This window comes from Gouania willdenowi, chromosome 20 (assembly GCF_900634775.1).
Source record: "Gouania willdenowi chromosome 20, fGouWil2.1, whole genome shotgun sequence".
Classification (NCBI taxonomy): domain Eukaryota; kingdom Metazoa; phylum Chordata; class Actinopteri; order Blenniiformes; family Gobiesocidae; genus Gouania; species Gouania willdenowi.
The window spans coordinates 25,507,442-25,534,655 of record NC_041063.1 but is presented as its reverse complement, the minus strand read 5'-3'; the positions used below and the strand labels follow the sequence as shown (position 1 = coordinate 25,534,655).

At 36.7% G+C, this 27,214-nt stretch overlaps 1 protein-coding gene across 2 annotated transcripts in view; it reads left to right on the top strand.

Moving 5' to 3' along the window:
• Nucleotides 1–27,214, top strand: part of myripb (myosin VIIA and Rab interacting protein b) — a 155,501-nt gene that overhangs the window by 87,314 nt on the left and 40,973 nt on the right. The gene's annotated exons all lie outside the window — the stretch shown is intronic.

Here is a 27,214-nt window from a genome sequence, read left to right as displayed (position 1 = left end):
ATAAACATACATGAACACGTGAACTCTAATGGCCTGAACACAATACTTTTTATTTCACATTTTTTTTCTCCATTTAATTCCTATTTTCCTATGCTTTCAGTTCCATCCTGTCTGCTTAATACTGTTTGTGTTATATTGTGAATTAATTCACAATGTCGTTCCACTTCATCCATGCCCTGCTGAAGTCACACACTGACATTTTCAGTGTGTTTTGAGCTGAAGGGTCTGTCACGGTGGTGTAGCCACACATCCAACACATACACCCCCCTGTTTAATGTAGTGCTGTGAAAAACGATAGAGCTTCTGAAGGCGTGACAGCTGATAAACACACGTCCAACCCAATAATTCAGAAAAGTCCATTTGCGTTTAAAAGTCATACTTTTGCACTTGTCAAGAAAATGACTTTACCAAAGAAAGATCTCTGGATCTGTTCAAAATGATCTATCTAGGAGGATTAAAAGGCTGTCTTGTAATTTTTGCTTTGATTGAAACATTTTCGGGGCAGGTTTGTCAGTAAAGCTATCTCCTGTCTTTACCAGATGTCTTCAAAAAACAAAGAAAACTTTCTGAACTATGTGAGCTCATTTTTGCTTATTTTTACCCTTTTTCTGCAACTACACCAAACTCACCATATTTTAACCTATTTTCATCACTTTTTCTAGCCATATCTTTGCTCTTTTTAATGTATTTTTGCTACATTACTCCTTTTCTGCACATTTTTTCCACTTTCAAGACATTTTCAGCACTTTTTAAACCCTTTCCACCTAATGATGCGTACGTTGACCCATTATTGTCACTTTTAACGTCTTTTCACTGTAGTTCATGCTTATTTTTGTCAATTTAACCACATTCACGATTTATCATGCCCATTATTTCACAGTTTAAATTAATGGTTCTATTATTTAAACTTTGAACCCCTTTTTACCACTTTTTCTGTCCATTTTAGGCCACTTTAATCTGCAACTTTTAACCAATTTTTGTGGTTTTTCACCACCTTTTCCACCATTTTTGGTTACTTTTAACCTTATTTTATTTATGATTAAAACTAGGATTTACATATTTAAGATGATTAAATACTACTGTGTGGCGTAAATAATAGTAAAGTTCCTGGATAACAGTGGATATTATTCAGATGAATAAATAAATGTGGTTATCACAGATTCATAGAACAATGGACCATCATTTTACTGACTTTATGGATGGACCCCAAAAATCTCTCCCCTTTATTCCCCCTTATAGATGGTCCTGTCTCCACATGACTGTTCTTCAATGTTCAACCACCTTCAGCTCCACTGGGGGGGTCCCCGCTCTCTGGCCTTTTTAACCATTAAATGTTGAAATGATGCAGGAAACAAATTTATTGAGCAGTAAACTGGAAAAATGTCTGAACGTTACTGCTCCTAACTCACATTTATTACAAAAAAGCTCAACCAAAAAGGGTGTAGAATGTGGGATTTGAGTTTATTCAGACAGCTGCTTAGGTTTAACTTGGCTCTGTTTTTTTAAAAAATATTCATTTAGTCCAAATGGCTCTCCACAATTGATGAAAATGAGTTTTCTGAGTTCACTTCCTGCAGAAAAGCACAAAAGGAGAGTCTTTAACCATCTCTCCCTGACTCCTCCTCCTCCTCCCCCCCCCCCGTAGTGTCGGCTACAGCTACTGGTCAGATTGAAAGGTACTGAGGTACGACAGCAGGGCTGCTGAAGGAGACTGTTTTCTTCCCCCAGTCAGATACTGTTTGGTGCTTCTGAAGTTCAAAGCTCATTAGATGAAACACAGCCTCAGTCAGAAGTCCTGGTGAATTCCACTAATACAATTAGTGCTGGAGTTTTATTTAAAACCAATTAATGTTGAGGTTTGAAGCCTCTGTATCTGCTTTAGTGTGTGTGTGTGTGTGTGTGTGTGTGTGTGTGTGTGTGTGTGTGTGCATATTTTAGTGTGTGTTTGTGTGTCCCTTTGTGTTTCATGAAATATTTTTTCTCCATTAGGGATGGGATTGTACAGCTGGTAATAAATCACACAGAGGTGTAAAGAGAAGTACTGTTACTTGATTGAAATTGTGCTCAAGTACAAGTAAAAAGTAGCTCCATTAAATAGTCTCAAAGTAAAAGTTACTAGTTACTTTAACCCCCCCCCACACACATGTTTATTTTTGGTAATAAATCTTACCTTTACATACAGTAAACATCTCATGTATAAATTTAAAAAGGAAGAAACCAAATCTACCACAATTGGAATTTCATTAATTTTCTCAAAGGCATCTGTATAAAATGAAAGGTTCGTCAAAATGTACAATTCTTCAAAAATAAAATAAAATAACACCAATGAATTCAATTCAAAATTCAAAAAAATGATTCTGTAATAACCGGTGTGGTGCATTACGTTTAATCTGGTTGGTCAGCTATGATGTCATCAGAGGTGAAAGTAATGGATTACAAGTACTCACGCTACTGTAATTGAGTTGCTTTTATGGACACTTGTACTTTTTTGAGTGTATTTCTAAATCAGTGATTTTACTTTTTACATTTTTAAAGGAATCCTCCAGTGTTTTTACAAATGACGCCTAAAACCTTTGAAATGTCCTTATTAGTAGATCTATGCCTAACAAAACATTATTTTGCACCATATTCGTTTTATTAACTTTTAAAAATGGATGGATCATTTGAATCAAGAAATGATAATTGTTTTTAAGTGAAGGCATGTTAAGTTTATAATGTCTCACATCCCGTCTTTATTTTAATTTTTACTTCAATACAAGTTTTCAAAAAGTCTGAATTTACATTTTAGCCTCGAGCTGTGGAAATATATGAAAATGTAAATGAATATTAATAATAATGATAATAATAATACATTCTAGAGACTCCATTTAACTCCACATACTTGTTTTTGGATGGTGGGATGAAACACCAGTAATAATCCTGTACACAACTCTTCTTTCATACTAAATGTGCACATTGTGAATTCAGTCACAGCGCACTTTTCACTCATCTGTGAGACGGTGTTGACATCCTTTTGATGAGAGGCTGCACTGCAGGACGTCTCCCATGATAAAGAGCTTTTTAGAAATCCCATCTGCAGAAGCCGCTAAAGCAGAATAACGAGGAAAGTTTCAGCCAGAAAAGAAAGAAATTCAATTCAACCCAGACAGTCGACCATGATGAGAGAATTAGTTTGTATTTTTTACTTTAAGGTTGTTTTATGGTGGATTTTTTTAGCAGGATGTAAACAAATCATTACTTTTATACAACTCCCTGTATGTCAGAGTCAGTCAAAGTTTAGTGCATGGTTTTTCAGCCTTGGGGTTGCCTGAAATTTCTAGTAATAATAAAATATAATACTGATTAGAATCATATTTTAGTGATTAATTAATTTGTCAATTTTGCGCCGTTAAAAAAACAATACAGTTTTATATATAAAATTAAATTTAAATATAAATATATATATAAAGCACTTTAAATTGTATTTTATATTTTTCAAAAATAGAAATAGAGATAGATAGAAATAAAGTTTGATTTGATTTGCTTAGGAAGAGGCAGTAATAATAATAATAAATTATTGTTGTTCTTTTTTTTTACCATTAAAATACCTCACACAATTCCAAACAACTGTATTCTATACTTTCACCTATTTTTTAAACTATTTTTTAAAAGATGTTTCACCTATTTTTGTTAAAAAAAAAATCAAGGATTTTATTTGTCATCATCAACATGGTGAAATAACGTTAGAAAATTCCACATTAAGCCCATAAAGATTATTCATCGAGTAAAGAATAAGACTATAAAAGAGGAAAAATATAAAAACAAATAAAAATATGAAAACACCATCCATCTATTCATCAATTATATACTGAGTTTATTCTTTAGACTCTTATACAGTACTTTATTATAGGCAGAGTTTAAATAATTTGTTACAAGTATTTTTCACTTAATAATGCCATGTTGTATCTCAGCAGTTTGGTCACTGACCTTTTCTCTCATTGATCGTCGCTGGTCCTGATGCTGCTCGTTGTGCAGCATCTTTTTCTTTTTCTCCAACATGTTCAGCAGTAGCAGCAGCAGCTTGAGACAGAGATGATGAGGGTGGGGGCAGTCACAGTACTTAAGTGCGTTTAAATGGTACATCAGGCCAGTACTTAAAGACACTCCAGTGAGTTGTTACGATGTGTTTTAATGCTAGGATTGAAACATATGGCTGCTTTCCTTTGATTTAAGGAGAATCTTTGACTGAAGGACACGTCTGTTTTTAGTGTTTCTACGAATCATCACAGTTTATGTTATGACACAAAGACATTGATATGTGCGACCTTTAGACTACAAACATTCAACAAAGCATGTGATTACTAACAGCTAGAGAAATTGTCTTTGAATAGTGTTGAATCTTTATCGCGTTAATTGCGATTAATTCATTACAGAAAAATAACGCACCAAAAAAATTAACGCAGTTAATTGCTTTTTTTTTTTTTGCACTCCAAACAGCGCGGAACCTTTCTTATTGCACGAGTTGCCGATATACTCATCTATCTATAAAAGCAAGGAACCTCTGTGTGCGTGCGTGTGTGTGTGTGTGTGTGTGTGTGTGTGTGTGTGGAGCGAATATCTCCCTCTCTAATAAAATGACTCAAAATGACAACACAAAACACAAAACTACACTAAAAAATACAAAAATACACATAATGATGAAAAACAAAAATATACAAAATGACTCCAAAAAACATACATGACAGAAAAATACACCAAATAACAACAAACATATGAATTTGACTCAAAATACACAAAACAAAATATTTATACAAAAAATACACATTATGACAACAGAAATGCACAAAACTACACAAAAAATGCACAAAAACACAACATGATGAAATCAATAAAGGAATAATACAAATGAAGAAGAAACCTATTAATTTAAATTCTGGATCTATAGTAAACAATGCAAAACTACATAATTGTTCCCTTTCTTTTTAAAACTGAAAATGTATTTTGTGCCTTAACAAAAGTGAACTGACAAAACAGTCAGTTCACTGTATTTACATCAGATATTTGTTTGGACCAGCAGAGGGCGCTGGTAACCCAGTGGTCGGTTGGCATGCAGATATCCTTGCAGTGAAGAAGAGAAGCTATGCTAGCATACAGAGCTAATAGAAAAACGTGACTTTTACAGATATTCAAGTACTATTACAGATATTCTTTCGGTGCTAAAGGGATAAAGAATAATTTATGAACATGTTTAAGAGTAGATGGCCGCCAGAAAGAAAGTAGTAGTAGAAACTTTACAAAAAAAATCATGAAAAGCGTGAATATAGCTTAGTTAAATTTAAGTTTGTGCTTTGTGAACAATGGAATCAAAATATTCTTTATTCATATTACACGTTATGTTAGCACTCAGTGATGGAAATATTAAACACTATTTTGTTGTTTAAGCTCATTTATTGTTTTCATTGATTCAGTCATAAACCAACATCCATTTAAATTGAAAAAACTATTGTGTAATATTGTTATGTGATTAATTTAGATTAATCGAGATTGATTAATTGCAAAGTCTCTAATTAAAAATGTATTCTAGTCCCACTTCTACTTTGAATATGAGATGCTTTACTGCTGACATTATTTAAACACAATTTTGTTAGAAATATTGATAATTAAGCGGTTTATCGCTCCTCTTTAATGCCTGTATCCACTTTCTATCTTTGTTTATCCTGATCATGGCTACAAGGCGCTATCACAGCTTTCCCACGGTACTCATGTGTAAGGGTGCACGCTGAACAAAATTAAATTGCAGTCATTTTACATAGTATCAATGAATAATTTAACTTGTTTTTTTGGGGGGGGAGTGGTATTTCATTTGGGAAATCCATATTTCATGCGTTATTCACAAATTTGAATATGAGTTTTAGCTAATTTATCTTCTTTGGATACTGGTTGGTGGATTCTGCCTGTGGACTTTCAGTTAGATTTGCCTGTTCTGGAGGATTTTTCATCTTTTCTCATAAATCTAACGTGCAGAAAGGGTTTTCATGCTAAATTGTGACTAATATCCCTAGTGAAGGCTTTCCTTTCACTTGTTTCTTTCTTTTTTTTTTGTTTTTTGATGAGAATCAGTCATAACATCACAAACACTTGCACATAAACGGACAAATATAAAGGTTTGACTAAGTGCAGCCCAGTGTGAAGCCCTCACTGTTGACCATTACATTCACTACCCAGGACATCTGACATATAAGCATCAGAGCAGGTTCACAGAGGGCGGCCCTGGTGTAATGAATCACATTTTCTTCTACACAGTGTGAATGTGTGCTATTTACTCACTGCACTGTACGAAGGAGGTGGACATTTAGAGTCAGCGTTATTCAAAGTTGTGCTGGGACACGTTCCACTGTGTAGTCCATAGAACACATTGTTTTTACAAATGTGGCCTAAGACCTTTGAAATGTACATAGTACACATTATTTATAAATGGGACTACTTTACAGTTTTAGAGCCTGTGTTCCTCCATCTTGAAATCATGTCATGTGATGATGTCACATGGCCCCACTGCCTGTAAACATCCCATTGTTTTCTATTGAAGTGAAACGTTCAGCCTGATTTTTAGATCATTTAGCAGCTTTTTCAGTCAAAATAATAACTTTTGGTTGCTCTAAGTAATCAGGAAAAGATAAAGATGTCGATGTAAACCTCTTTTGTTCACGGAATGAGAATAAAAACAGGTGTGACCTGAAAAATATCTATGACCGCAATTCTTAAACAGTGCGCTGACACGCTCTGGTGGCTGATGTTATCGAGTAAATCACAGACTGTTGAAGGAATCCCACCTAAAAGTACTTCTATGTTCAGGTTTTGTGCATTTTCAACAGTTTGTGATTACTTGCTTAACTTTAGCTATCAGTGTGTCACCTGCACACTGTTTATGGGGGAGTTAAGGCCCCTTAGGAGAGCTCTTCTTCTCTGCTTCATTGTCATTTGTAAAAACAGTGGAGGACCATTTTAAAGACCATATCTTTCAATCGAATATTACTGCTGTGACTTTGTCAGTGTAATACACCTATAAACAGTGCAATAATCTCTCTGTTTATTGGTGAAATAAGAAAACAGCTTTCATAAATGTCAAAGTGAAAAGCCATTCTTACTAAGCTTTGCAAAAGGAATCTAGGAATGTCAGTGGAACCACACCACCACCACCATTAATGAGATTTGGTCTCATCTTGACATCCACCTTTCCTTTGACTTCTTTCTCTGTAGCGTTGAAATGTCTTGCAGGATAGTAAAAACTCTGCTAAAATATTGATAGCATCCAGCAGTTCACTGAGGCTCAATTCTCAGCAAGCACAGCTGGAGCACAATGGGAATGTGGGAATCCCTCCATCACAGCCTCCTCTCTGGTTCTCCATCTCTCTGCCTTTTGGGCTATTTGTTCTGTTTGTTCTGAGCAGCAGCAGCAGAGGAACTGGAGTGATGCAGCCTGATTCAAAAGAGAGCAAAGCTGCCTTTCATATCCGTGCTGCCAATGGGAATGATTTCAAAGCACCGAGCTGGAATACGCACACTTTTATCCAATTTACACATGGCATTTACACATGTGAGTGCAAACCGAGGCAGTGGTGTTGTAGAGACTGGGACGTGAACAAAAGCCCTGATGCACAAAAAGACTCACAAAGTGAAGGAATCCAGTTGTGGCTGATTTAAGGTTCTTTTTAACCATAGGGTGCGATGGACGACTTCAGTCTCCCTTAGAGTGTGAACTTTGAATCATCTAAAATTTATAATAAATACTATGAGTTTTATTTTTTTGCAGTGAACAGATACAGACGAGAACTAGCTCTAATAACAATAATATGGTTTGGTATGAATTCCAGAAATATTGTATTGAGTCCATTCCTGTTGACTCAGAAGTCATACATATACAGTATATATGTTATTTTTACTAGTACAGTACCTGTCGAAAGTATGTATTCATGTGGGAGCTTAAAGCTGATATCTGAAGTTTCTGAGTAATCTACGATTCTTTTGAAATGTGAAAAAACACCTAACTAGTCTTTTCCTATGGTCTACTGCTGGTGGTCATTCATATACATCAATGTATATAAGTCCCGCCTTCGTCCTATAGACTCCTATACAGATGGAAAATAGCGCCATGATCGCCCAGCCAATAGGCTTCAACTTCCTGTAGCGCAGTCTGTCAATCAAAGTGAATGTGCAACTGTGCACGGAAACAAAGCCACGTGTCACAACAGCAAACAGGAAAATATGATTTTGGCTCTTACCTCAGAAATAACTATGACCCATAGACCTATATTAATGAGACCCAATGCAGCCGTGTTATGTTCCGCTATGCGCGTGCACAAACGTAAACAAGAGGCTTCTGGTAGATTGGCAGAGGCAGGCGAGGAAGTGGAGATGTTGAGGGCGGGACATCGAGACGTTCTCTCATACTCTGTAGTGTTATAAAGGGGTTTATTTGTTGGTGCAAAGTAAAATAGTGTGTGCGATTTCCCTGGACATGTGCAAGATAAATGTATCTTTTTGTGCATTTTTTGTATAATTATTGTTTTTTGTTGCCATTGTAGTGTGATTCTGGAAACATTTTGTGTATTTTTGTATCTTTTTTGGTGAAGTTTTGTGCATTTCTGTTGTCATTTTGGTGTATTTTGTGTATAAATATTTAGTTTTGTGTATTTTGAGTCATTTTAATAATTTTGTTGTCGCTTGAAGTCGCTTAAAAAGTTCAGATTTTCAACTTTTCGACTTAGAGATAACTTGAGTTTACGTCATTTACATTCATTTTAATGTAATCGAGTTGCTTCAGTCACTTCAGTCTCATTTCTACGCTGATGATATTGTCATATGTTGGATATTCTAAGACTGAATTTGTGGGTCCTCCATCCAATTTTCTGTTTCAAAATTACCCAATTTCCGTTACAGGGTTTACCCATTCCCACGTCACGTCACACTTTTCCATTTCGTTGTCTTTCCCTGTTTAGATGACTTTACTGGCCATTAAACTTCCCGAAATCATACCAAATATGCTAAATAATGTTAGGAGAGTCAACTACTTTTATTACTTTCACATTTTAAATGCTTCAGATATTTACAGAAGCCAGGAGTGTTACGCTGAAATTGCATGATTACGCTGCAAGAGCGACATTAGCCGCACTGCTAGCCCATCAGCCACTCGTTTAACTGGTAACTGGTAAAATAACATGGAAATGGGTCACATGGTCCCAAAACATTATTTGTGAAACTTTTAATCAGAATCAAATCAGCAACAGTGCTTCATGATTTGACTCAAATCGTTGCTAAAATGAATCGTTACACCCCTCTAGTTTAAATGGTTCTGTTTCTTTTGGACAGCTTTATTTTATGAGGTAATTGTGTTGCTGCCCTCGTGTCCTTGCAGGTCTCAGATCTTTAAACTCAGTGGGACTTGCCTGGTTAATTAACTAAAGGCCGGGAAAGATTTAAAAAGCTAATTTAGACACGATTTAAACACCTGACAATGGGTAAACATCTGTCAAACTGTTCTTTGCGTGCTGGTGGAAGTTCCCGCAGTGTAGAATGATCTCACCTGCAACACTGAGCTGCTGAAGCCCTGCAGGTTACGGTGGTTGCTTGATTTGTGGACTCATGCATTTTGAATGAAGGTCTCTCTTTCTCTCTCGCCCTGTTTTCCTCTCTCACTGTCTCTCTTTGCTTGTCTGAGGTGCTGCAGATTGTCAGATTTTACACACAACCAAACCGCCCCAGGATTCGCATCTCCTCTGTTTTCTTTATTCCAACGTTCTCTATAATGTACACATGGTAGGAAAACAGATTTGTATTTTTTTTCCTCCCCTCACCAACGTGAGGGAGTTAGATTATCCTTCCTCCTAGCACGGCGTCCTGCTGATACCCTAATGGTAAAATTGAAACTGCCTGTCATCCTGCAGGAGATAAGCTTTGATGTGGAAGTTTGCCCTGTAGCTGCTCCTGTGAGTAAAGACAGGCAAAAAACCTCTGCTGGTGCACGTTCACTCTGCTCACAACTTTATCTAGGTGTTTAATACTTTCACATCACCTTTTGAAAAAAAAATAAAACAAAAAAAGGCAAGTAAGGCAAATATTAAATATAGTTTTTGCCAGAAAATGGCTCAGCCTTATTTGAAAACTGCTATTTTCAGCTCCATAACTGAGAACTGACCCACTATCTCAGTGCAAATAAGGTTTTACATCATTACATATGCATCACGTTACTGCGGCACAATAGATAGATTTATCCCCAGAACACTACTGTTAAAATTAGTAACACCATCACTATCGTCGGGGGATTTTTGCCTGATATATTGTACCCAATAAAAAGTCATTATCAAAATATGACGATACGTGACAAATTAGAGTTGTGTTCTTTTATTTTCCTTGGAAATCACCACTTTGTGATATTTATTAACAGCTACTGGACTAAATAAAGAGAGCGTGAACATTTCAGGACCACTTTTACTTAGTGTAGCACAGAATAGTAGTAATGACACTGACAGACACAACTTTATAATGATTATATTGTAAATACATTTGCCTGGTTGAAAATCACCCAACATTAACAATCCATGATGGCATTTACATTTTAATGTGTGGCCTAGAGAATGATCCCTCGGAACGTGTTTGTGCCAGTAATAATCAACCATCATTTCTCATCTGGTAAATTAAATATAGCTCTTTAATCAACATAACATTTGTTTGGACTGTAAACATGACCATAGCCAGGGAATTGCCATGTACAATTAGGGAAATTATGTGTTTTAAAAAGGACAAAAGGGTCAAAAACTATCTCAGAAAGTTAATTTTGTCTTTTTTTGGATAATATGTTAAGGTTTTATTTATTCATCCAACTTTTCTTCATTTACTTTGATCTCCTGACAACAGCCAGTCTTCTTCAGTGGCGTCTGCTGATCGCTTTGATGTCAAAGTAGATCAAAAATCAAAGTCAATTTCCTGAAAGAAAGAAAAAAGTTGATGAATGAAAGGTTGACAAAAAGAACTTCATGGAATTATTACGTGGAAGTTATGGACACATCCAAGTGATCAGCAGGTGCTTTTGAAGAAGACTGGCAATTGACAGTCGAAACATGTCAGGAGATCAAAGGAGATTTCCTGAAAAAACTTTGTCTGAATAAATTAAAGCTTATATAACAATTTATTTAAAAAGAAGACAAAAATAACTTGCTGGAATCATTATGCTGAAGTCAAGGAAACACCAAAGCGATCAGCAGACGCCTTTGAAGAAGACTGGCAGTTGGCAGTCAAAACATGTCAAGAGATCAAAGTGCATTTCCTGAAAAAATGTTGCCTGAATAAGTGAAATCTTAACATACTGTATAGGGTGTTTTTAAAATGATATCGACTGGTTTTTTGAATGGAAAGACAATATCTTTTGATAGCTAATAACTTTGATTCGATTGGATCTTGTCCTTTTGATCACATTTTGCTGAGTTATGGATCTGTTTGTGGTCTTCTGGTTCCCAGTATAACATCCTCACCACCAGCAGCAGCAGCTATAGCTGACCTCCTCATAGACATAAGTATGGCCTCCGCCCTCACGTGGAGAGCTGATGGAGCTCAGAGGTCATTGATAATGATCAACGCACGTTCATCCAAAAGGTCAAAGAGCGTTGCTTCTGCTTTTTATCCTCCTCGTGACTTCAGTTCCTCTGTATGAAGGCGTCTGTATGAATAATGCAGGTGTTCGCTGCCTTGGCCCCATAGTAGGATGTGTGAGGGCGTGACGCTAAAGAAGGATCAAAATAAAAAGCTCTGAACATGAGAAGCTTCATCTTCAGGTTTCTGACTAGGTGTGTCATAGGCGGAGTTTGAGATTCTAGCCAGTGCGGGGGGGGGGTGCAAAATGGAAAAAAGAATTAAATATACAGTATAGACCAGAGGTGGGCAACTTCTGTCACAGCGGGGGCCACAAAAATGTCTTTTTTGATAGAAGGGCCACATGATCAACATTCATGTCAGCATTTCGAATAATGACCATTCTGAGTGTTAACACGGGAAAAACAAAGAGTTTTTATACAATTCTGTGTGTGTTTGTTGTTGTCCTGCTTATTATGAGGCATTTGTGCATTTCTGTTCTCTTTTTGTGTATTTTTTCTATAAAATGTGTTTTTTTGGAGTCATATTGTGTATTAATGTTGTCATTTTGCATTTTTTTTGGAGTAATTTTTGTATAATTCTGTTGTTGTTTTGCTTCTTTGTTGGTACTGTGGGTTTGCGCAGTAATTTTTATGTTTTTCTTGTCTTTTTGTGTACTGTTGTTGCCATTTTCTGTAAGTTAGTATATTCTTTTGAGTGATTTTATGTATTTTTGTTGTTTTTTTGTGTTATTTGGAGTAATTTTGTGTATTACTGTTGTCATTTTGTTTATTTTTCTAGTAGTTTTGTGTGTTCTTGGAGTAATTTCTGTGTTTTTCTTGTCTTTCACTGTATTTTCCTGCAATGTTGTAATTCTTTGTATTTTTTATTGTATTCTTGCGTTTGTTTTGTGTATTTTTCTGTCATTTTGTGCGTTTAGTGTGGGTGATGCATAAAATTAGACCAAGGGCCGCATGTGATATTAAAATAGGGTCACGATTTAAAAAATGTTTTCTTTCCACTTATTTACAAAATGAGATTATTTAAGATGTGTTATCACTCATTCATTATTTATTATATCAGTATTCTCTATAGCTGTTTTTAAATAGTTTTCTGAGCAAAATGTTGTCGTCGGATAAAGTGGGTACTTGGAGTCCGAAATAAGAGAAAGGGAGTACTTGAGTCAAAAGAGTTTGAGAACCACTGAATAGTGGATAATTCAAAGGCCTAATGAACATTCCAACTGATTAAAATCCCTTTGTGAAGCTCCATTTAATTCACTCCCACTGTGAGGAACTCCTCCTTGGTGGCATCGTGATTGGAAAGTCATGCAGGCGGGAGTCGACTGTCACAGGGACCGTCGGATGATGGACGACGTCACTGTATTTCTTCTATATGACATCCATCTTCACATGCAATCTATCCTCTGGCCGGCCTCACTTCGTCAGGCTAACGCAGTAGCGACCTTCTCATGTGATCTTCAGCCTGATGTCTGTGTAGCCGTTTGTGCACGGCTGCACTTTCACTTCAAAGATCAACCTGAAAAATGCTTTTTAAATCTACAATAATAGTCTTAATCAGGATGAAATCTCATATTTATTCCTATGCTCACCCGCTCTCTACATACGTGACGGCACACAGCTCCACAACTACTCAAGGACGAGTCGTTTGTGCATTTTTTATCATCATTTATTCATGTAGCAGAGGACAGTCATCATCCACCCCCTCAGCAAATATTTGTGCGTCTTTCTTGCACTAATGGAATTTTTTTTTTCCCCTGACCGTTCATTATCTGTGCAGCGTCTGAGCCGAGTCCAACCAGAGTCTGTGTTAAAAAGATAAAAACTAAGCCCAACCCGACATATACTGTATCTAAAGCACTCAGTAGGAGTGCAGCACTGTGCAGTGATTGTGGTCAGAATCTGGTGCAGGCATGAAATACGTCTCCAGAATCCAAGTGATGATGAAGTAAATCACTTTGTTGGAGAAGTTCAGTGCGGGACAGGAAGTAGTGCACAGACACAGAATAGAATCATTTTCCGACCCTCTTGCATCTTTTCAGGGTGGCGGGGGTCTGCTGGTGCCTATATCCAGCTTTTTTCAGGCGCTAGGCGGGGCTACACCCTGGACAGGAGGGCAGTGGATTGCAGTTAAAGGTCCCATGTCATGCTGAACCCCAAAAACATAGTATTTGAGGTTTATTTTCCCAAACTCACCTGTTTTCCAGAGTTTTAACCTCTGAAAACAACTCTACACAAACAGGCTGAGCGGCCATGTCTATAGACGGGACACTTCCTCCTCCCCGCACGGCCAGAGGACGGCCCGCCCTCCTCCCACCCACTCCGTAGCCGAGCTCATGCTGCTTTATAAACACGAGACAGAGCGTGGGGGCGGGGCGTTCACCAGTACATACATAGACTGTAGAAAATACATACATAGCACTGCGTGAAGGATGCTGAAATGCTCACCTTTGTGGGCGTGTCTGTTTATATATCAATCACGGCAGAGAGCTTCCTGGAGGCGTGGCTTCTCCAGCTCAGTGCTGCAGTAAGAAAGGAGCAAATCACCCTCTAACTAACGATTGATGGAATCAATGAAAAAATCACTTTGGGCCTGTGTATGAAGCTCTAATAGCACTTTATCATGTTTAAAGTTGTTTCAGCCATGGGCCCTTTAATATATAAATATTAACGTTATCCATGGTTGGTTCACAATAATCTACACAAAAGCTGAAGATCTACAGGACATGATAGAGAGGATTTCCTGCTGTTTTTCTCAAAGGACACAATCAGCTGTTTGTATGGGTTTGTGCTTCTCTTTGTATTCACTACAACTCTCGTGATTACGCGTAAATTAGCGAGATCTGCGGAGTCACATACCCGTGACACAGAAAGTGTCTGTTCCATGTTCACACGGAGACGAATTAAGGAAGCGTTTTCAAAAACCTCCGCTCTGGAGCCCGTGTTTAAAAAGCTCCACCATTTTCAAGCTTTCAAGCGCCAAGTTGCCGTGTAAACGGACAGACAAAACGCTACACAACTTCAGCATTTTCACTTGAAAACGTTGTTGTGTAAACACTAAACAGGGCCCAAACCTGATTGGTTGAGAGCAAGCAGGATGGAAGTAAGAACACAAAGGCTGAAAAGCAAACAACAGAAGGAAGCTAAAGGCTAAAGGCTATCAGGGCTTTATGAGCTTTGAGTAAAACAACAGAGTGAGACCTCTCCTCTTCTAGCACTAGAGAAGGAAAGCATGACTCAGAGTGAGGAGATTGGCTTGTGTTTTTGTTTGTGATCTGTGAGATGAGCATCACTGATTCATCATCATCATCATCATCATCATCATCATCATCAGTCTCCCACGTCCTGTCTGGCAGACTTTTCCACTGTTATTTGCTCAGTATTAGCATGAATGTCCCGTCAGTGGCTCTGATACTTTAATGGTTGATCATGACTCAGGATTAGTCGTGTTAGTGCAGTGAAGTAGATCAGTTTATTGTCTGGGTTTGGAGGTTGTTGTCCTTGATCACACACTGGATGTTGCCCACAGGTCCTAAAGACACACATTTACTAGTTATTCAGATGAAATGAATAGAGGATGGAATAATGCTCAGCATTGCTGGGGTCAATTATAACTTTAATCACGTAATTGGAAAAATATGTTTCTGTTGTAATCATAATTGGTTTGTAATTGTAATCATCTTTTATAATGTAATTAAACACAAAACTTAGGAACCATGTTACAGCTCTATGCTTTACACATTCATAGTTAACAATTATATATAAAATATGTTTCAGATTAAGTTTCTCTTGAGGATCATGACTATTTTTTATTTTATTTTTTACTGTCTTCACACACGGAACCCTATTGTCTTTGTTTTAGATTGTTTCTACTTTTATTGTTGTAAAAAAAAAAAAAAAAAACCAGAGCTAAATAGAATTACTAACTAAAAAAAAAAAAAATACGCTTCACATAAAATAATACATTAGAAATAAACACTAAACACAATTCCATATATATTCATGGGCTTTACAATGTGGTGTAAATTACTGTGACCTTGTTCTTTCATATTAATAAATATTATCAACTAGTTTTTATGTAAGAATAAGATCAGAAAGTGAAGAAGAGACTTTATAGTCTATGCCACACTTATTATTTACCTTTGGTTCATATCACTAATATTTTTGTTTATTTATTATTTATTAAAACATGTTTCATATCAAGTTTCTCTTGAGGATCATTACGTTTTAAAACAAATAATAATTAAATCAAGGGCTAAGCTGACAAAACAGGCTCAGACGCCCACACCAAAAATATTAATATCAATATTTTCATTTGATTAGCAAGGTTGCCAATAGATCAGATGATCGATAATATTTTACAGCTGATTTAAGACATGGGTCAAAACTGACCAATATATGCTAACAGAAAGCTAACACAAGAGGAAGGTTAAGTTATTTATTAAAGGCTCAGTAGATGTGATTGATTTTAGTCATTGGAAACATAATTGAAATTGACTTTTAGGGGGAAAATAATCATTGTAAATAGAAAAAAAAAACACAGGTCAACGTTATTGTCATTGAGTTATAATTGGACATGAATAATTGAAGACTCAATTGTAATTGACCCCAACCCTGATGCTTGACCTTGAGAACTTGTTTGAATAATGTAATACAGTTAATATAAATGTATAACGTTGCCCGTTGGAATGAAATCAAGACAGTTTAATTGTTTTGGGGTCATTGTAGTGTGAAAGCACCATATGTTTACCCCCGAACAGTGGGCATCTTTGCATTTGCCCTCCAGTAATACACACACACACACACACATTACAATTAATATAATGTCAGTTCACTATGGAAACACATGGTCTGCCTACACAGAACTGTATGGGAAAGACGCCTTTCACAGCAACCGTGAGATGCTTTTCCTCAGCAATCGAGAAAGCTTTTTTTTTTTTATCTCCAAGATAAACTTATTCTCTCCTGACACACACACAGACACACACACACACACACACACCATTGCATGGATCCCACTCTCATAAATGTCAAATGACAGTGTGAAGCTCTACTGTGCCCTTTTGGGAAACACTTATGACCTATTACATTCATTTTCTGTCTTCCCTGAAGACAATGACACACACACACACACACACACACACACACACTGAAGATCAATTCCCAGGCTCTTTACAATGTGGCCACCTTTGGAAAAACACGTCTAAAAATAGCACCTACAGAAGGAATTGTCTCGTATGCCTGGAATCCATGATGCCAATCAATGCAAGGACATGTTTTTATTCCCAACACGCTTTGGTTTGATTTCTCCTTTTTTTCGTTCATTCATTTTTTAATTCATTCCTTTATTATCCGCATTCTCAGATACTGAGTTACTGACATTTGCAGCGGTTGAACTGTTTCCCTGACATTGAACAATGCAGTGTTCTTGTTCCTTTGAATCCAGTAGTGACCGTTACACTCAACTAGGGGTTGAATAACTTCATCATTTTAAAGGTCGACTCTATGTCGAGTTGAGTCGACGTCGACTATTCAATGACGTCACCAAGAGCCGAAGCCGAGCCCAAGTGCCGGTGTTGTGCCAAAATCTGAGATCCGAAAAAATCTGTGGCAGTTTCAACCCCTGAGGCTTCTGGGCGGACATTTACTCCCCCTTAAACACGTTTGTAACTCTTCTCCAGTCTGCATTTACTTCACCCACCGGCGCATCATGTTTAAGGGGGAGTAAATAGCTCCTTAATAGCTACAAAGAGGTTTAGCACTTTTCTTCGCAGCGGTCAGATTTTTTTCGGGTCTTTGGCACAACACCGTCAGCTCCTGGGACACGGGACATGCTATAGAAACTAATTAAACCCAGGAACACTGCTGCTTCACCTAACGTGAGTCTACGGTAACTGTTAAGCCCCGAGGCTTCCTCAGACCTGGGCGTTCAGACTTTGTTTGGGCTGTTTTTGCTTCCTTCACCGAAGCCGGTGTTGTGCCAAAATCTGTGCCCCGCCTTTACCCCCCTCGCCCCTCCCCTCTGTGCTCTGTCTCACTCACATGCATGCTCACAGCTGCTGCAGAAGAGGAGCTCACCTCATCGCTTGTATTGTGTAGAAACGTCGTTGTCTCATTCAGCAGGAGGTAAACAATAAACCTTATCATTATATATGTTAAAAAACGAGATCAAAAATTCTGTTTTAACTCTGTCAGCGTTGACACGCTTTCAGTGTGAGCTCGTGAATGCGAGTGATCAAGAACGAGCAGGCAGACAGGGAGACGTGATTGGTTAAAAAACGGTTTGTTTTTTTTCCTTTGGTTAAAGTTATTACACATTTATATCTGCTACAGTTGGTGGATTTTATTTGTTCCTTTTTCAGAGCACATAAGATCTTAATTTCTGTTTGGACATGAAGACAATTTCAACCAAAAACTTAAAAAGTGTATCTGGAGGAAATCGCCTACCCTAGCTTTAATTATTTAATTAACTATTTAATTTTTCTACTGTATTTTTTACTAGATTTATATTTCAGAAAGTGAAAGTATAGAATACCGTTGTTTGAGATTGTGTGTGGTGTTTTACTTTGAAAAATAATAACAATTAAAAAAAATATAGACAAAAATCTAATTTACATTTTTATTATTACTTAATTACCTAATTTTTCAAAGGGTATTTTTTTAAACTAAATTTATATTTTAGGAAGTCAAATACAGTTGTTTGAGATTGTGCGTGGTGTTTTAATTTGAAAAATCATAATTACAAAAAATAGAAAATTTGTAGTTAAATGTAATTTTTGTATTTATATTTTGATAGCCCTTTGAGATGACTATTGTTGTAATTTGCACTATATAAATAAAGTAGAATTGAATTGAATTTACATTTTTATTATTGCTTAATGATTTAATTAACTATTTAATTGTTCTACTGTATTGTTTTAACTACGGTAGATTTATTTTTGAGAAATATAATCTAAAAAGTTGCAAAAATATAATTTCAATCAGTATTTTTTTAAAATATATATATAATTAATAGATATTTCAGGTGACCCCACATGGGGTCCCCACCCCAAGATTGTCAGGAGATCAAAGTAAATTTCTTGAAAAAAGTTGTCTGACTAAATGAAACCTTAACATATTTATTACAAAAAGAAGAGAAAATGAACTTGCTGGAATTACAATGCGTTCATGTTTCATTTAATAAACTCACTCACACATAATTAATTTTAAGAGCCTCTCGTTGCAGAATGGAATCATTGCATTTACGACTTTACAAGCTCCACGTTCCCTCTCCTCCCTGAACACTGTATCTTTCCTGCTTTGTGTAATCTTCCTAAATCCTTTTATTTCACTGTGTTTCCATTAAAGCTGAGGTGTTTGATCACAGTTAAACGGTTATTCATACCTCAGCGCTGACCTCAAAAATCTTTGGGATTTACGTGTCATGATCCTGAGATTAAAAGCTTTATTCTATATAAAATTCAGTTTTTCATTTTGCTAACCTCATTTTTACTACCCATACAAATCACTTGGACCAGGGGTGTCAAACTCATTTTAGTTCAGGGGCCAAATACGGAGAAGTTTATCATAAGTGGACCACATTTTAAGTGGGAAAATGAGTAATTTAATCATTATTGTGCTCTGGTTTGCACTTCCACGTATAAATAAATGATAAAATATGTATAATATCAAAGCAATAAGTGACAGATATCAGTTCCTTCACTTTGAATGTATTTGATTTTGTGACTCATTTTTATGTAATTTGAGGAAATCTTGGGGAATAATTTGAAGAAAATTGCAGGATTTAGGAAAGATTAAGTTATTTTCATAATTTCAGATTAAAAATGACTGCCATCATGTGATGTAAGCGTGAGGAAAAATGTAAGCCTTGCTAATATTGTGGAGTTTCATTGTATTTGTGTATTAATTTGGATATATTTTTTTGCTTGCTGGTGTGGGCCAAATTGGATGCTCTCAAGGGTCGGATTTGGCCCCCAGGCCTTGAATTTGACACGGGTGACTTAGGGGGTTCAGTGAGGTTTTAGTTTCACGTTCTGCACCAAATACCCTCACAATGACAGACCATAAATATAAAAACCCTTACTTCAGTCTATTCTGTTACTTTATTTCTCACAATGCTGTGCACTGTCACGCTAAATGTTCCCCTTAAAAAAATCCTCCGACTGAGCAGGAAGAAGTGGGCGAAAGCTCAGTATCTCCATATTCCATATGTTCCATACATCCCCCCGGACTCGTATGTAAATTTACTGCAGCATGCTGTGCAGCTTTCTTGTGACTTTGTGGGACATTTAGAAGGTTAAATGATAACAGACCTTCATCCTTAAACGGTCAACATGTGGCCAACAGTATGAGCTAAATTATGGTGCATTGTCCTTTACTCATTAGAAAGCATCTGGAGGATGTAAAATAGGTAAGAGAGAGAGAGGAAAGCCAAACTCTAGGATAAAACTGAGCTAAAAAACCATCTCACATATACAGTGTCAGAATGTGGCAAACTTTTAAACTAGTAGTCTTGGTTTGGACATAATAAGCATACTCCCCCTAATTCTCTGAGAATTTTTATTAACAATTTGAGCCCATTTTTGTTTATTTTTACCACTTTTCTGCAACTACCCCAAATTTTTCATATTTTAACCTGTTTTCATCACTTTTTTTGCCATATTTTTGCTCCTTTTATTACATTTTGATACATTACTTTTAATTCTGCCACCTCGCCATCAAATTTGAATGCCTTTTCTGCACATTTTTTCTACTTTCAAGACATTTTCAGCACTTATAAACCCTTTCCACTACTTTTCCACCTAATGTCGCATATGTTGACCCGTTATTGTCACTTTTAACGTTTTTTTCACCATATTTCATGCATATTTCTGCCAATTTAACCACATTTGTCATTCCCATTAGTTGCCAATATAGTAATTGTTCCAATATTGACACTTTAAACCATTTTTACCATTTTTTCTGGCCACTTTACTTTGCAACTTTTAAACAATTTCTGTGGTTTTTAAAATCCAAAATATTTCACCACCTTTTCCGCCTTTTTTGGTCACATTTATGATGACTATATCCTATGGTAGAAATAATAATAAATGTCCTGGATAACAGTGGATATTATTCAGATGAATAAATAAATGTGGTTATCACAGATTCATAGAACAATGGACCATCATTTTACTGACTTTATGGATGGACCCCAAAAATCTCTCCCCTTTATTCCCCCTTATAGATGGTCCTGTCTCCACATGACTGTTCTTCAATGTTCATGTCTGTGTTCAACCACCTTCAGCTACAGTGGGGGTCTCCGCTCTCTGGAACCTTTATTTTAGGGGTCTTGGGCTGTAACGGTTGAGAACCACTGGTCTAAAGTAACAGAACACCACACATCAGCTTTAATCATTAAACATCCTTTGTTATTCTTGATGTCAGTGTTTTAAATGTCATATCAATTGGTTTAAAACAGGCTGTGGTTTGGAAAGAAACTGGAAAAAATCTCCACTTTTGACCACTGGAAACACATGATCTGTCTCTGACTGTTAAACAGTAAACCCACGGTGATTAATAATGTAGAAGTTTCCTGGTTTAGGTGAATGTTTAATGTGGAGCTAAGGTGGTAAGGTTAGTGCATTAATGGCAAAGAGTGTCATTAAAACCAGCCGCTGCTCTTTAGGATTGCAGACAAACCACTGGAGCAATTCATTTAGTGCTCTCTGTGTCTCAGTGTAACTCATGTTCAACATCTGGCTGTCCAAGCGGCTGATTCATTATTCTGCAACTACATTTGATAGCGACACCACCGTGTGAGAACGAGCAGGTTGATGAGAAAATAAGGCAATAAAAAATGGCAGAAATAGCGCTTTGGGTCTTGAAAGAAAGGAGCGCGATGGAGGAGAAGATGGCACAGTAAATTGGCTGACTTTGGCCAGCAACTGCGCTCCCATAAATTTAGACTGAGTGGAAACGGAGAGTTAAAGCACCATGCCTTATACAGTATGTGCCATAAAAAAAAAGAGCAGCAGCTTTTTCAAACAAATGCTCTGCTGAGCTGCTGTGCTGCATGAATAGGCTCCAGTTCTTTGGTAATTAGGTGAACTCGTTGGTAGCATATGTCCAAAATGGCTTCATTAAAATACATGAGCACTGTAGGGAGCGTCCTGTAGTTCAGTGAGTGCTTTTAAAGGGGAAGAGGGATGTGGCTCAATGGTAAGAATGCTGCAGAGTAAATGTCAAACGACACTGATTGTGACCCCATGTTGGGCCACAGCGCCTCAGCTTGAAGATGTATGAGCTTTATTCTAACCCTGCTGGGCCTGTGTGTGTGTGTGTGTATTATTCTATGGTATAGGTTGTATTAGAAGAGCTTAAGAAATCAATAATAAGACTATTACAACCGTAGAACGAACACATCAGTGAAATATAATCTTAATATCAGTTTTTTCACAAGGTTGTGAAGCAGCAGGCAGAAAGAGACTAGACAGTAGCATGTCCATATTTGAATAGGAAAAAACACACACACACAAAATGACAAAGTAAAAAAGCGAAGATACAAAATCTACAAACCACAATCAACAGGAAGAGAGGAATCCAGGAACATGAAGATAATGCACCAATAGGCACAATGGCCCTCATTTATCAACCTTGCGTGAAAACAGGTGTACATTTTAGTTCACATTTGGTCATTCGACAGGACCAACTTGTGATTCATGAAACGTACACATGATCTGGAATTTGATTGTCATTAATTTGTTACAGCCTCCTGTTTCGGAGGCCACGCCCACTGAGATCAATCAAGAAAACATCTGAGGTGGAGCAAAACAAAGTTGTGCCTTTTAAACATGTGAAAGCTGAACTTAAAGGAGCTCATTTCAACACTCTGTGGAAGAGGATCAGCTACTGAGCAGGTGACGTCCGCCCCCCTGTGTGCGCCTGAGAACAACTGAGATCCTGGAGATAGACATGAAAATATGACGTTTATATCGACCTCAGTCCGCACGCTTTAGAAAATAATTATTGCATTTAAAAAAAAAAAAAAAAAAAACGATTGAAATGCTTCATAAAGCCTTAAAAATGACTAAATATTGTCCCTTGTCTGTGTTTAATATGCCTTCAGCCAATTTCACCTACAATTCATCACTTTACTGATTACATTTTGCTGCACATTTGTATTTTCAGTCTCAGTCAGATTCCAAACACTCAGATTATCGTGTATGAGGTCAGACCTGACGTGAGATCTGATTCTAGCGTACGCTCACCTCGGAAGTGATAAATACCGAAGCTTGCGTAAATTTGGTCAAATGCACGTTGTACGCTCATATCTAAACGGTTGATAATTGAGGGTCATAGTGTAGGCCTGATCGATAAATACATCAAAGTCACTCAAAAGTTTTGATCTTTACTGTAAACACTCAGACATTTTTGAGTGTTTTTACTTCATTATTACTATGATTCCTTGTGTTTGACCCCCCAAAAATGTCTAGTGTTTTTGTGGACCAAAAGTTCCAGCAAAACATGGCGGATGTTTACACGGAAAGATTTATATCCGGCAGAAATCTTATGTTACGTGGAGTGAAGTGATATCATTGGGATTACTGGGAACAAACCAGAACAAAAATGGAGTCGAGCCAATCACTGTCCTCCTTGTCTAGTGAAGAAACATGAGTTAGTAAGAATGAAATGAAAACACTTCTATGCATCATTGTATGGGACTCCACATCCCACAATGCAATGCACAAAACCTTTCTCACAATTTCAATACATTGGAGATGATAAAAACCTTTCGAGCACCTTTGATTAAAAACAAGACAGGCAGACTCACCTCAAACCTAGATTGGTTTCAGGACCTTCTGATTGCACAACGGAAATTATCAGGACGTAACAATCACATAATCAACTAAATCAGAAAATCAACACAAAACACATCCCAACTTAATCACAAACATTAAAAAAAATCTATAACTCACAGCCAGTGGATTAACCTAAATTTAAAAACCTGTTATCTCATGTATCTGAATATCAATCACCGGCTGCTGCTAATCAATATTGCAGCTGCTATAGGAAAAGGTTATGGGCTCTAGCAGTGTTTTTTATGGGCTGTTTTCCTGGCTCCTGTGAGAACACACCACTTTAAATCACACTGACAGGTCAGTGAGGCTCTGCCCAGGTGTGGAGACAATCCCACGGGTGTAGCAGTTGACCTCCACACCTTATGTTGTGTTCCACCGTGTGTTTCTCCAGTGGAATTTGTGTGTTTGAAATGCTAACTAGACTCTAGAACAGTGGCTGAACACAGACATGAACATTGAAGAACAGTCATGTGGAGACAGGGCAATCTATAAGGGGGAATAAAGGGGAGAGCTTTTTGGGGCCCATCCATAAAGTCAGCAAAATGATGGTCCATTGTTCTATGAATCTGTGATAACCACATTTATTTATTCATCTGAATAATATCCACTGTTATCCAGAAAGTTTACTATGATTTACACCCTAGTATATAGTCATCTTAAAGATGTAAATCCTTGTTTTAATCAGAAATAAAATGGGTTAAAATGAATTAAAAGGTGGTGAAATGGGGTTTTAACAAACACAGAAACTGGTTAAAAGTTGCATATTAGAGTGACAAAAAACGAACAGAAAATGTGCTAAAAAAGAGTTCAAAGTGACAATATTGTAACAATTAAATTAACATTATGTAATTTATTTGACCGAAACTAGACTATACATAAAATAGTCCTGATGACTACATTTTGACTAAAACTAAGTTGAATTTCAGTCAAAAGACTGACTAAAACTAATTTGAAAATTTGCTCTCAAATCATTACTGCCTGGAGCATGGAGGTACAGCAGCACATCATCTGCATAATGGTTGATTTGTAATTATGTAGACTTTGTTTGGTAATACTTCAACTATAAGGAACTGTTTGTTTTTCCTTTTATTTGCTGGTAAATTATTTGCAGCTTTGAATAACACATAATAAACTAATATTGTTTTGTTTTAAACTAAAAAAAAGTTTTAAATTGCTTTTTCTTTTTTTTTTTATCAGAAACGGCTTATCCGCTTCCTAAAATTTTAATTTTTCCCTGGTAAATGATTTACATCTTTGAAATACAACTTGTAAATATGTTTTATGTCTCTAGTAATCAGCTAATATGTGTTAGTTTTAAACTAAAAATGTGTTTTAAAGTGCTTCATTCTGTCAGAAACGGCTTATCACTTACTAAAATGTTTGTTTTTTGCTTGGAGAAAAAAAGAAAAATAACAAGATTCCATTTGATGTATACACTCACCTTTTCCTGCTGCTTTGATCCAACCTTAACAACCTGAATTGTGATTCTTCTTCTTTTTTCTCATTTTCTTCAACAACACCATCCTCAGAAGATAATAGGCTTTATTTGAAGCTGTGTTATCGCCCCCTGCCCACACGCTTTTTTTCTCTGCTTTCCTCTATTTCTGCAGCAACTTCAACTGAAGCTGAACCAATTCATTAAAAGGGAGGAAAAAAGTCAATTATAGTAATAATTCCTTTGCTGGGGGAGTTGAAACCGCAAGCAAAGTCCTTTTTTCCTACACTTTTTTCTGCCTAGTCTGCACTATATTTTATTCCAAGCCCATTTAAATGTGCAAAATGGTTCTCTGAAGCATATAGGGTGATGGTTCCCAAGCTTCTACATATAGGGCTAGGAGAAAGGATGATGGTGGATGGGTAAAACCATGTGTCAGGAGACCAGCCACAGGAATCCCTCGTACTTCTTCATGCAGCAGCCGAGCATCAGGGAGTCTCCCAGTCTCATCATGAAATGTGTATTTGCAGAAGCTCACAGAAACAGCCCAGCTCAACTTCCCTCTCCTCCTCCTCCTTTTTTTTTTCACCACTTCTTTTAGATCGGATCACTCGAGGGAAGCAATGTCATGCTTCATTCATCAAGAAGCCTCTCCCTTTTTTCTTAAATCCCTGTTTTTCTTTTTTCGCTGAGAAGGAAAATTTGCCAGTAAAAAGTGGGTGTGACGAGAAATAAAGTCAGCAGATGCTCCATTTACTTCAGCCTAAATATGACTGGGAAGCAGAACTACATTTAGATATGTACAAATGTATATTTTTATTACTATATGAACTGTATATACTATAGTTGGGGCATGGACTTTATACCTCTCTGGGTTTGCTTTGTTTGGTAACAAGATTCAGACCTTGAGACGAGTCTCAATTCTAGACAAAAGTAACTAAAAACCATGACTATTTCATTTTAAATCCAACACTCTGAGTGCTGCAGGATGTCTCTTATGGGAATTTAAGTCAATATCAAATCATTAAAATATGTTTTTTTATGTTCATCTGAATTTGGAGGTAATTAAAAACAGTACAAACAGTTTTTAAAAATGAAAATGTTTATTGAAGACTATGGACCAAAACTCATAGCTCGATATTTTTCATTCCTGCAGCAATGTGCACAAAATGCTGTGCCTCAGCAGCTGAATATAAAAGTGCAGTAGTTTGTATGTGAACAGATTGAAATGTTCCAGGTTCTAAGTTCAAATTTTTCAATTGGCAGACGCTTTAATAATGCACTTAAGATGTCTTTGTTTTTGCTGATTATTCAGCCGAGGAAAATTTTCTTTTTTACAAAAAAAAAATGTTCTTTATCATAGTTTTTAAAAACGCTAGTGTAATGTATGGCTTAGGTGTTAAGCTTAAAAGTCCGATTTAAACTAAACTAAACTTAATGTCTATCCATCTCTATGCAGTAGATTTTATTGCCAGAAAAAAAGGGTTTGAATTAGTCTGATTTTGACTATTAAAGATGAAAACCGAACCTGAAAGTGTTGATGCCGTTCAGTACGTACTTTGATATTTTTTAATATAAATCTCAAAGGATTAGCTGTGATGCTCAAGGTCATTTCAAAGCTTTGCCTTCATGCTTGAGGCCGTCTTATTTCTTTGGCTACCGTTCTTAAGCTTGGCCGCCATCATTGATGAGAGTAGGTTGAGACTGGTTACGAATTCCCAGTGCTGGAATCTGAGATGAACGAGATCATAAATTCACAGGAAGCTAAGAAGGGAGGAATGAATAGATGTAGCCTCAGGGACACTTAGCATCATTTTTATGAGCAAAGCTATTTTCGCCCTCTTCTGCTCACTGAGCCAAGGCATTGACAGCCACACTCTCTAAAACACTTTGTCATCCACTGTGTGTACTCCATCACTTCCTCAGTGCACTCTGTTGTTAAATCATTAAAATAATATGTGAGACGTAAACTCAGTCATTTACATTAAAACTGGAGGAGAGGAAGAGATTAAACAGAGATGCTAATTATATCTTTTCTTTGAGAAGATGTTACTAATATTTAAATTAATATTAGGGATGAGTGCGGTATGGCAAGCACCTGATAATTGTAACACCTTGAAAACATAATAATGAAAAATTATAATAAATGGCATATAGTCTGATAGTAACTGCATTTTTAAATGAATGTAAACATGTGAGCTGGAACTGGACGTTGTGCAGGTTGATTAACATATACCCAGATAATGCGATTAAAGAGATTCTCCACTGTTTTTACGATTGTCGCCTAAAATCTTTGAAATTTTGCACCACATTTGTTT